The following is a 12,707-nucleotide window of genomic DNA, read 5'->3' on the forward strand; positions in this document are numbered from 1 at the left end:
TAGTAAGATTTTTTTTTTCTTTCACTAGAGGTCAGGATAATAGTTGTAATGGCTGATCACTAACTTTAGCAGTGATCAGCCATTAAAGTGCAGCTTGTTTCTTTGTATATATATTTGTATATTATTTTTTTGTATACTTTGTATATTTCTTTGTATATTATTTGCCACCATCCATACTTCTGTTGTAATTTATATGTATACTTATATAAGTAATTTCTTTGTGCGAACATGCTGCTCTCCAGCTTAATATAATTTTTGTAATCTAATAGATAATAATATTATCAGGACTCTAGCTTTGATGTAGTAAGATTTTTTTTTTCTTTCACTAGATGTCAGGATAATAGTTGTAATGGCTGATCACTAACTTTAGCAGTGATCAGCCATTAAAGTGCAGCTTGTTTCTTTGTATATATATGTATACTCAGATGATGACCTTAATGTGAAGGTTGAAACATCGAGTATTTATTTTCGTTTTTACTAAAGTTTTACTCTAACATGGTAGTTGTTTCCTAAATTTTCATGATGTATTCTGATCACCGTGTAAGCATGAAGGAAAGGATTTACAGAAGTGTCCTTTATTACCATTTCCTCAACTTAACAATTTTAGTCAATTATTATTATTGCATGGAAATCTTCATGAAATATCAAAACTCACTGTGGGAGGCCCACACTATCCACCCACTACTTATCATACCTTCTCCATAAGCTTGTTCATTGAAGAAGCACTCATAGCATACTCTTTGGCAATCCCTTCCACTCAGTTGCTATTCTCCAATCAACAAAAGCTTGTCTTGGTGTCTTTATTAACTACACTCTTACCCAGTTTTCAGAGATAACCCATTATTCTGCTTCTTTAGCTAAGTGCTGAACAATTTCTACTAATTTCTATCAATCCTGTAAAACCCTTTTAATAACATAAACATTTCTATCATATCTGTTTTGTTTTCTGCTTATCACACTTTTGTAACCCTCACAAATGCTGATTGTATCTTTGAAGGAAGCATTCCATATATCATTTCATCTTGATCACTTACCTTAGGATCCTCTGTGCCACCTCAAGAAATCCAGATGACCAGAACTGTATATCCAGATGTGACTGTATCAAAGTCTTATAAAGGAGAATGGTGACTTCCTTATATCTCTTTTAGTGTGGTTTCAGTGACCAAGTAATCCTTTGAGTTACCTTGGCATCTTTTGCAGTGTATCTCTGAAATTCAACTTCCTCCCTATCCAACCTCTCCCTCCAAATCCTTATCTTCATCAATTTCCATTAATGTAGTACGAAGCTTCTAGTTCCTCAGAATAAACAACTAATGTAAGTATGTTCGTAGTTTACTCTTTCTCTTAAGGTGAATAAAATATTTTAAATGCTGTATGTTTTGCTGTACACATACTACTGCATTACAGGACCGATAAATGCTATACATCTGAATAACTTTACACTGTTCCACATGAACACTCTATTCATTATTTTTTTGCCCATAATGTCAGCTTATTTAAATCATTCTTTGTACTCTTAATTCTTTGTACATTGCCTTGATTAACTACTACACTACCCAGTGTTTTGCACATCAAGTAACTCAGTATTTTCCTTCAGATCATTTCCTATATCACTGATGTACAAATAAAACAGCATTGGTACACAAGACTCCTGTCTCACACTTCTTGTCACCTGCCTTCTCCTGGATTCTGCTCTTTCTTATGTTAAGGATTAAGTGCTGGAAGAAACTCATTCTAGAAGTTGAATGGAGTGAAACTGCACTAGGAAATGTTGGAAGTTTTTTTTCTTTCTCTTTTTTTTCACTTGGTTAGACTATAATAAATTTAGTTTAATCCTTTATCCAAGTGTAAGCAAACAAAGTTTACTCCTGAAGTATTTTCAGGACTGAGGCAATTCGTGGTAAAGGTGAACCAAGCTCTCATCACTCCTTGTCTTAGCATCTCCCATAATGCAAAGCACATCTCCTTGCAGACATGTATAATGCTATGCATTAAGGGAAGGGCCACTACCCAGATCGGTTTAGACTTTTATTGAGGTCTCGTCAGTGGGAGCCAGACCCAGAGGTGGTGATACTAAGATGGAAGCAATGGAGAAGTCATATTTACCTCTTTGAGTTGCCAAAAGGTGTCTCACCTTATTATTAAATTACTCTGGATTTAGAGAAAAATGTTAAAAGTTTTTTTAACCATGGTTAGACTATAATACATTTAGTTTAATCCTTTATCCAACAAAGTTTGTGCCTGAAGTATCTTCAGGACTGAGACAACTTGTGGCAAAGGTGGTATGACTTCATATCGCTTGCCTTAGTATCCCATAATCCAAAGCACATCTCCTTGCCAACATGTATAATGCTATGCATTATGGGAAGGGTCACTACCCAGACCAGTTTTGATCTTTATTGAAGTCTCATCAGTGAGAGCCAGACCCAGAGGTGAGATACCAAGGTTGAAGTAATGCAGAAGTCATATTTTCCTATATGAGTTGCCAAAAGGTGACACACCTTATTATTAAAATACTCTGGATTAGAGATAGACAGTTGTTGAAAGTTTTTCACTTGGTTATATTCTATGGTTATATCACTACTGTTAACCAAGTGAAAAACTTTCAACAACTATCTATCTCTAATCCAGAGTATTTTAATAATAAGGTGCGACACCTTTAGGCAACTCATATAGGAAAATATGATTAATATAACCAAGTGAAAAACTTTCAACAACAATCTATCTGTAATTCAGAGTATTTTAATAATAAGGTGTGACACCTTTTGGCAACTCATGTAGGAAAATATGACTTCTGCATCACTTCAACCTTGGTGTCTCGCTCCCCGTGTGATTCCCGGGATAAGAATAGCACCAATGTAGCTAATGCATGTCATACGAGACGACTAAAATTGGTACCCAGGGAGGGTAATGGATGGCAATGCTGTAGCCAATGAAGTTCTAACTGAGGCTCAGCTAGAGCTTTATAGCTCAATAACACCTTATCATTACACTGTCTTCTACAGACAATGGGGAATATGAAAAGCAATCTTGCTTTGCCGCTTTAAGCCAGTCCTTATGACAATAAGGACTTGGTGTCTCACCTCTGGGTCTGGCTGCTACTGATGATACCTCAATAAAGGTCGAAACCAGTCTGGGTAGTGACCCTTCCCATAATGCATAGTATTATATATGTCTGCAAAGAGATGTGCTTTGCATTATGGGATACTAAGGCAAGTGATGCGAAGTCATACCGCTTTTTCCACAAGTTGCCCCAGTCCTGAAAGATACTTCAGGTGCAAACTTTGTTTGCTTACACTTGAATAATGGATTAAACCAAGTATATAAATTCTTGGTATATTTAATTTACTTATAATATAACGAAGTGAAAAACTTTCAACATATTTCATCTCAGTTAGAGACAGATGAAATATTGGAAGAATTAAATACTATTTTTAAACCTTTCCTAGTGCATAATAAATTTAGTTTAATCCTTTATCCAAGTGTAAGCAAACAAAGTTTGCACCTGAAGTATCTTCAAGACTGAGGCAAGTCGTGGTAAAGGTGGACCAAGCTCTCATCACTTCTTGTCTTAGTATCTCCCATAATGCAAAGCACATCTCCTTGCTGACATGTATTATGCTATGCATTAAGGGAAAGGCCACTACCCAGACCAGTTTCAACCTTTATTGAGGTCTCGTCAGTAGGAGCCAGACCCAGAGGTGGTGATGCTAAGGTGGAAGCAATGGAGAAGTCATATTTACCTATACGAGTTGCCAAAAGAAGAATTAATACTATATTTAATCCTTTCCTAGTGCATAATTAATTTAGTTTAATCCTTTATCCAAGTGTAAGCAAACAAAGTTTGCGCCTGAAGCTTCAGGAGTTGCCTCAGTCCTGAAGATACTTCAGGTGCAAACTTTGTTTGCTTACACTTGGAAAAAGGATTAAACTGAATTTATTCTAGTCTAACAAAGTGGGAAAAAAAAAACAAAAAACTTTCAGCATCTTTCTCTAAATCCAGAGTAATTTAATAATAAGGTGAGACACCTTTTGGCAACTCATATAGGTAAATATGACTTCTCCATTGCTTCCACTTTAGTATCACCACCTCTGGCTCCCACTGACGAGACCTCAATAATGGTCAAAACCGGTCCGGGTAGTGGCCCTTCCCTTAATGCATAGCATTATACATCTCTGTAAGGAGATGTGCTTCGCATTATGGGAGATGCTAAGACAAGGAGTGATGAGAGCTAGGTTCACCTTTACCACGAGTTGCCTCGGTCTTGAGGATACTTCAGGCGCAAACTTTGTTTACATTTGGATAAAGGATTAAACTAAATTTATTATGCACTTGGAAAGGATTAAAAATAGTATTTAATTCTTTCAATATTTCATCTGTCTCTAACTAAGATGAAATATGTTGAAAATTTTTCACTTGGTTATATTATAATTAAATTAAAGATACCAAAAAGTTATATACTTGGTTTAATCCATTATCCAAGTGTAAGCAAGCAAAGTTTGCATCTGAAGTATCTTTCAGGACTGGGGGCAACTTTTGGCAAAGGTGATGTGACTTCACATCGCTTGCCTTAGTATCCCATAATGCAAAACACATCTCCTTGCAGACATGTATAATACTATGCATTATGGGAAGGGTCACTACCCAGACTGGTTTCGACCTTTATTGAGGTATCATCAGTGGAAGCCAGACCCAGAGGTGAGATACCAAGGTTGAAGTAATGCAGAAGTCATATTTTCTTATATGAGTTGCCTAAAGGTGTTGCACCTTATTATTAAAATACTCTGGATTAGAGATAGATAGTTGTTGAAAGTTTTTCACTTGGTTAACCATAGAATATAACCAAGTGAAAAACTTTCAACAACTATCTATCTCTAATCCAGAGTACAGGTAACCCTCGTATAACGCTGATGTTAGGTTCCATAGAAATGCCGCGTTATACGAGACATAGATCACATAGAAAAAGTAGGGTAAGGTTCCGAAATCATTTTTGTTTTTCAATTATATAAACAACAATGACATCCAACAAAAACAATATTTTTATTTAATTCAGGTATGAGACAAATTGTACATAAATCTCACTGCCCATAATTCATAAATGTTTTAGACACAATAAAATAAAGCGCATATTTTAATCGTCATCACTGTCTTAAGAAATAACATTGCTTAGATGTTCTTTAAGTGGCCAGAGGTCGTCACCACTTGAAATCTCTTGGACATCATTTTTGTAATTCTCATTGCATACCTTGGCTGGTTTAGTCATCAAGAAGTCGGTAATAAGTCTTGCTTTCCACTATGCTGCAATTTTTTTATTAAGTTCATGATATGGTGCTAAACAAATATCCAATGGTCTCGTGAATTTTCCCGAGCGCTCCATTGACGGATCATTATCCATAAAATAACTTCCTAACTTTCTTGCCAAGTCGAATCCTTCTGCTAATTTCTTTAAACTGAATTCTTTAATGGATTCATCACAATCAGAATCTTCGGCAGAACTTTCCCCGCCATATGGTTCGACGCTATCTATTAATTGTACCAGTTCCTCCTCATTTAAATCTGTTTCTCCATCAATTGATTCACTAATTTCGTTTTTCAACCATATCGCAAAAGTTCTCTCCACCAAAAATGTGTGCGATGTTTATTATATGACGTAGCGCAGCATCCACTGGAGGTACGAAATTTTGTTCTAGAACAGCTTCAGGCTTTTTTTTTCCCAGCAAGCATTTGGCATAGAGGGTTGTAATTCCTTAATGGACAGAGAAATAATTTTTACACAATTCAATATTGAAAACCCTTTCCATGCTTGAGGCAGTGTCATGTTTGGATTAGATTCCATTTTTTCCAAAATTAATTGAAATATTCGCCGAATAGAATATGTCTTAAATATTGATATTATTCCTAGGTCGAATGGTTGAATAAGTGAAGTAGTATTAAGCGGCAAAAAAGTTATTTTAATATTCGGATAGCTCTTAAGTTTGTTATGTGGCCTGGTGCGTTATCTAAAATTAGTAGAATTTTGAAGTCCATATTCTTTTTCTTTGTGTAACTTTCTACATCGGGTACAAAACACTTGAAGAACCAATTTTCAAACATGCTAACTGTAACCTATGCCTTTTTTGTTGGCCTGCCAATAAACAGGTAGGGTGGACTTGTCGAGCCCTTTCATCGCACGAGGATTTTGCGGATCGGTTAATAAACATTGGTTTTGTCATGTAATCAACTGATGCATTACTACAAAATAGTAGAGTAATTCTATCTTTGGAAACTTTGAATCAAGGAGCTGATCTTTAATTTTTTGAAATATAGGTGCGTTTTGGCATTTTTTTCAAATATAACCCAGATTCATCCGCATTGAACACCTGGTCTGCACTGTAAACCACCTTCTTTAATGATTTTTAAAAGTTCTGCTGGGTATTTCTGGGCAGCTTCAATGTCTGCTGATGCTGATTCTCCCTGGATTTTAAGATTATACAAAGAAAACTGCTTTTTAAAGTTTTCGAACCAACCCTTACTGGCACAAAATCCATGCTGAGAGATTTCTTCTGAAGAATCTTGATCGAGTTCTTTTAAATGTTTATAAACTTTGAATAAGGTGTCCATCCAAAGGAATTTTATTTTGAGTGCAATCTTCTATTCAAATCGTTAGAGATTTCTCCATTTTTTTTATTAGAATATCGTGAATATGAGCAACGCGCTTTGCACTTACCGTTGACCCAGCAATAACACTTTCTCAGATTTTATGTTCATTTTGTTTGATTGTTCGAATTGTTAATTCATTTAAATTCAGAGTCCTGGCAACAACTCCTGGTTTTTCTCCAATTTTCAACCGATCCAAGATTTTAATTTTTTTCTTCGAGAGAAATGAATTTCCTCTTCAATGTTGGTTTTTTCCCTTTCGTTGCAGTTTTAGTGGCCATTACAATAAAAATAAACTTTTACATAAAAAAAAGCATTACATATGTATGTAACTCACCAGAAAATAAACTGCTCAGCTTGAGAATAACACACTTAGGATTTTAAATGTGCTTTCCTGTCAGAAAACGAAGACAATTTTCAACAATAAACACTTTATACAGTAAACCCTAGATAGCGAACCTATGACACTCATGCCAGAGGTGGTACATCTGAAAATTTTGCTGGCACGTCAACGATTTACAGGTGATATCCTTTTATACGCTTATAAATTATTCAAGTTTTTTTTTTAATTGTTACAATACGTACAGGCTGAATTTTGTTTTACACAAGACAGCAGCTATAAAGATGTGCATATGATTGGTGCGGTATTAACAAAAGATCGTGCAACCCAAAGACGAAAGCAACCGACACGTGTTGAGTTGAAATGCTAATTCTCTTCGATCGAATTTCATAACACTGAAACTGTCATAACAACATTCCCTATTAGTTTTAACACATTCACAACAGGGTGTCATTTATCATTCCGATGAAACTTCTCATTACTGACTGGCTCAACTCACACAAACTTTTCAACCCTTGGTTGAATTTTATGGCTTCTTGGCAGGCGAACTCACACATTCGTTATATGGCATGTTTCAATTCTTGGTAGTCTTTTATTTTAAGTTAGCCTTTGTGATCTGTCATAATGACATCGAGAATTTTAAATGCAATAAAACAAACACTTATTTCATAATCGAAAAATTGGACAATAGCTTTTAGTTAGATACTGTGTTTCGGTGCAACATATGGTTTTGCTTAAGTCTATACAGCATAGTTTCTGTGAGAGGGGGTACATGTGATTCATTAGTTAGCGTCGTTTTTATTCCAGCTGTCTCTAATTGCACTATTTGTTGAGAATGACACAGACTGCAAAAGCCTCTGTTCAGTACCTTATTCAGTGATACAATAAAACTAAATTTGATACTTATATCTACTTGCCCGATACAGGCAGACACAAATTTAATGAAGATAAAATTTGATTTTTAAGTCCCGCGCTGAAACATATGAAAAAAAAAAAAGGTTACTAGAAATTGTAGACCGCATTATATAAGTACCACATTATACGAGGGTTACCTGTATTTTAATAATAAAGTGCGACTCCTTTTGGCAACTCATATAGGAAGATATGACTTCTGCATTACTTCAACCTTGGTATCTCACCTCTGGATCTGGCTCCCGCTGATGAAACATCAATAAAGGTCAAAACTGGTCTGGGTAGTAATCCTTCCCATAATGCATAGTATTGTACATGTTGGCAACGAGATGTGCTTTGCATTATGGGATACTAAGGCAAGTGATGTGAAGTCATGCCACCTTTGCCATGAGTTGCCCCAGTCCCGAAAGATACTTCAGGTGCAAACTTTGTTTGCTTACACTTGGATAATGGATTAAACCAAGTATATAATTTCTTGGTATCTTTAATTTATTGAGATGAAATATTTAATTTTTCCAATATTTCATCTCAGTTACAGAAACATCATCAGAGAGTACAATATGAGACTTGTAACACACACATACAAAGGCAACACAAAACTTTCGCTTCACCCATAGATAGACCTATAGACCTTTACATTATGATTCCACTAAATCTCAAATCAACAAATTTAAAAGTTTACTCAAAAAAAAAAAAAAAGTGTCTTCCTTGCCTCCTGACATTCCTGAAAAATTTAAATCCTCCTGTTGCCCTGACCCTCCAGATATACATCTTACCTAAAATTCATCAACCCAATTTCTCCCTAAGCCCATTGTAGATACTAGTGATTCTCCCTGCTAGAAGTTTATCCAAACAGTTAGAAAATCTCTTCCCTCCCCTCTTACTTGTTATCCACATCTTACATGAAAAAACTCTTTCCATTTTAAAAGTTCTGTTGAAAAGTTAGTTGGTAATGTTACTGATATCCTAGTGAGCTTTGACACTACCTCGTTGTTCACCAATTTTCCCTTACATGACCCGTTATTTATTTTTTTTAAAAAGTGTTTCCTCTTGATATCATACATCTCTTTTCCTTTGCTATCGATTCTGGTTATTTCTCTTGGAAATAAACTCGACTCAGCCTTTCTCAAACCTTCTATTTGTTAAGATATATAGAAGATGTAGTTTCTGTTTGGTCTCATAGTTCACTCACATTACTCTTTCCTCTGGCACCTCAATAGACTTCACACTGGAATCCAATTTACAATGGAAAAGGGAATCAATAATAGTCTAACCTTTCTAGACACCTTGGTCACCTGCTTACCTAATTATATCCTTTTCACTATACAGGAAACCCACCTACACAGACAGATACATTCACAACTTTCCCATCATCTTCCCCCCCTTTTTCAACAATATAGTGTTATTAAAACACTAACCCATAGCGCTTATGAAACCTTTGTTCCAAGGAGACTGCTCTTGCAGAAGAACTCATATACACTACACTTTATCTAATGGCTACAGTATCCTCGCTATAAAAAAATGTTTCCCCAATCCATAACCTACTCTTCAGAAAGATTTTAATAATGCCATCGCCATCCCCTATGTCTGAGGGCACATGAGAAAAACTAACCAGAATCTTAAAGAAATACAATCTTTGCATTTCTACTTTCCAGCCCCAATTAAAACCAGCTACTCTTATCTGCTCTGCTAAAAACCAACTTTCTCCTCTCTCTCAGTTCCAGGTATATATATATATATATATAGAGTTCCTTGTTCCAGAAAATTGGCCTACTATGGACAGACAGGAAGATCAGCTATCATCCATATGGAAAAATATAAAAACTATGTATGCAGTTATTACTATGGTGAATCTGGCCTTGCACACCATGCTTTGGATATGGCTCATAGAATCAGTTGGAAAAAACCACTATACTCCATCACAGTAAATTTAGAAGCGAAAGACTGATTTTAGACTCTACTGATGCTCTTAAAAATCACTTGAATTTGAATAAATATAATTGCATAAAACTTCTACTTTGAGACCCCAGTTTACATCCTAGGCCACTAACGGGTGTTTATAGAAGTCAGCCACCCTTGAACCCATGTCACCAGCTTCATGCAAGTATCAAGATTTCATCAGAGGATGTAATTGTGAGTTGGGTTTTGCACTTCCCTCCGTTTGGTGAAAGTGATCCTATGAGTTGTGACTAGCCATATGAAAACCTCTGTGAGGAAGGGATATATGTGGAAGTACAAGGCTGGTGATTGTGACATGCTTAGGAGACAGCTTTAAGCTATAGCATGGAATGAGGATTTGAGTGGTAAGGAAATAAATGCTGCTTGGGAACCTAAATATATAACAGCATCGGTGTGTGTGTGAATGTATTCTGAAAGTCAAAAGCCAGAATAAGGTAGATGTAAAATGGATGAATGAGGGGATTAAACATGAAATCTGGAAGAAGAAAGCACTTTGGAGGCAGCACACAAGATTAATAATGGTAATAATCAGTTGTATGAGGAGTATAAACAGCAGGCTAGAAGAGTTTATTTATTTATTTATTCTTATGGCAAAAGGAATACAGAACAACTACAGGTCAAAGTCCAGTCTGGAAAGCCAATCCAAGGCCTCATCTATCACCTTGTGGGTTTCCTATAGGCCACCACCGTGAAATTGCCGCCTTGGGCAGTTGTTTACAATATGAGTAATCATCTGAGCCACGGGAGAACAATCACAATAAGGGTGGTCTAACAGCCCCCATTTACGTAGTAGGTAGCCACATCTGACCTGATTAGTTCTGATCCTGTTGATTGATGACCAAATCTTCTTAGGAAGAGCAAAACCAGGCTGCAGAGCACAGGGATCTTCTATCAGGAAGCCACTTGTTGGGAGATTGTTGGACCAGTATTCTCTCCACATGTTGTTTATTATTTTAACGGTATAATAGAACACAGAAACTAAGTAAATAATTAATTTATTAACTTGATGCTGATATTTCGCTGGTATTATAACCAGCATCTTCAGAGCACAAAAACACTGTTTGTCACAATACGCGAGACTAAAACAACATGGTGTACTTCAACAAAATTGTAGCAGCAACACAAAGACTAGAGTCCTGATTTTGGCGCCCTCTATCTGAAAAAAAAAAAAAAAAAAAAAAAAACGCTATCATATATTACTAGAGTCCTAGAAAAGTGCTAGTTTTTTCTTAATATGACTGTCTCCCAGATCTTCGGCAAGTTAATATACCTTATTAACTTGCCGAAGATCTGGTTAATAAGGTATATTAATCAAGTTCAAGGTATATTAATCAAGTTAATAAGGTATATTAATCAAGGATCAAGTTAATATCTATTATACCGTTAAAATAATAAACAACATGTTCGACGAACACATAAGTCTGTCCACACGTTTAAGAATTCTCTCCACATGTCAGGTGTTGATGGCAGGGAAGCTGAAGAGAGTTCATCCATGGACCAGAGAGGCTTTCTAAATTTTAGGCGAAGACTAGGTGGATTTATGAGAGAGTCTGGTGCAGGGGCAGGAGTGGATTGCTCATTGCTTTATTAAATTCTTTAATTAAGGTTTGTCTTCTCTGTATGTTTGGTGGAGCAATGTTAGATAGGACAGGTAGCCAGGAGAGAGGGGTGCTTCTCACTGTTCCACTAATTGTGCACATGGTAGAGTTTAGCTGGGTATCTACAATGTTAGTGTGCACTTCTTTCCCAGACAGTGGCACAATATTCTGCTGCAGAGAATGCGAGGGCTAGTGCAGACGATCTTAGGGCTTCTGCACCACAACCCCAGGTTGTTCCAGCAAGCCTTGAAATGATGTTGTTTCTCGTTTTAATTTTGTTGGACAGGTTGGTGATGTGCCTTTTATAGGTTAGGCGTCTGTCCAGGCTCACTCCAAGTTATTTCAGGTGAGGCTCGTGTTCTACCATTTTTTCACAGAAAGAAAGGTTGAGGTGTCGATTCGTCTCTGCATTGTTCAGGTGAAATACCGTGGAGACAGTTTTTGTTGGATTTGGCTTCAAGTACTACTGCTTGAAGTACTCTTCCAGGATGTTCAGGTCTGTGTTCAAGGTTGATTCCAGGTTGACAAAGGAGGTAGATTGATGTAGGATCGCTAAGTCATGAGTGTACATATACTTGCTTGAGCTGGTATGTGGTAAGTCGTACACGTAGATGTTAAAGTATCTGGAATCTGGGCCTGCTCTTTTTTCCGCCAATATGGACCCGGATCTTTCTGTTGGAGAGAATGGATTCAAAAAGCTGGAAAGTTTTTTGCATCTTATAATATTTCCTAGCTTTAGGAGGAGGCCCCTGATCCAGACTGTGTCATAAGCTGATGTTAGGTCAATGAAAGTGACTCCAGATTTAAGTTTCTTTTGGAAGCCTGCTTCAATCTGTGTTGTCAGAGCCAGGACCTGATCACAGCAACTTCTTCCTGGCCTGAAGTCAGCTTGTTCAATCGGGAGTGCTCTTTCGATGAGTGGTGAAATTCTTTTAAGGAGAATTCTTTCAAAGAGCTTAAAGGTGGAGCAAAGTGATAGGTCGTAGATTTTTCACATCATTTGGATCTTTCCCTGGGTTGGGCACGGCAATTATTTTGGCTTCCTTCCACAGATTTGGTAGTTTACCAGTCATTATAATTTCTGAGAAAAGAGCGGCCAGCCATGTTTGGCCTTGTTGACCGAGATGTTTTAGAAACTCAGGGAGGATACCATCCACTTCTGCAGCCTTGCCATTCTTGGTGAGTTTTAAGGCTACCTGTACCTCTTCCCAAGATACTTGATGTACAAGTTCAAGAAGCTCAGGTCTCGTCTTCAGGATTT

At 36.7% G+C, this 12,707-nt stretch overlaps 1 protein-coding gene across 3 annotated transcripts in view; it reads left to right on the plus strand.

The window, feature by feature from the left end:
* Positions 1-12,707, plus strand: part of Parp16 (Poly(ADP-ribose) polymerase 16) — a 142,532-nt gene that overhangs the window by 13,775 nt on the left and 116,050 nt on the right. The window contains exon 2 of one of the 3 annotated variants that reach the window (XM_090403659.1): positions 1,040-1,315. The exons of the other annotated variants lie outside the window; for them this stretch is intronic. The gene's annotated coding sequence lies outside the window, so the exon portion shown is untranslated. The remainder of the gene's footprint in view (positions 1-1,039; positions 1,316-12,707) is intronic. 3 annotated transcript variants of the gene reach the window in all.

This window comes from Typopeltis vanoorti, chromosome 14 (genome assembly GCF_054136105.1).
Source record: "Typopeltis vanoorti isolate ZY-2024b chromosome 14, IOZ_Tvanoo_1.0, whole genome shotgun sequence".
Taxonomy (NCBI): domain Eukaryota; kingdom Metazoa; phylum Arthropoda; class Arachnida; order Uropygi; family Thelyphonidae; genus Typopeltis; species Typopeltis vanoorti.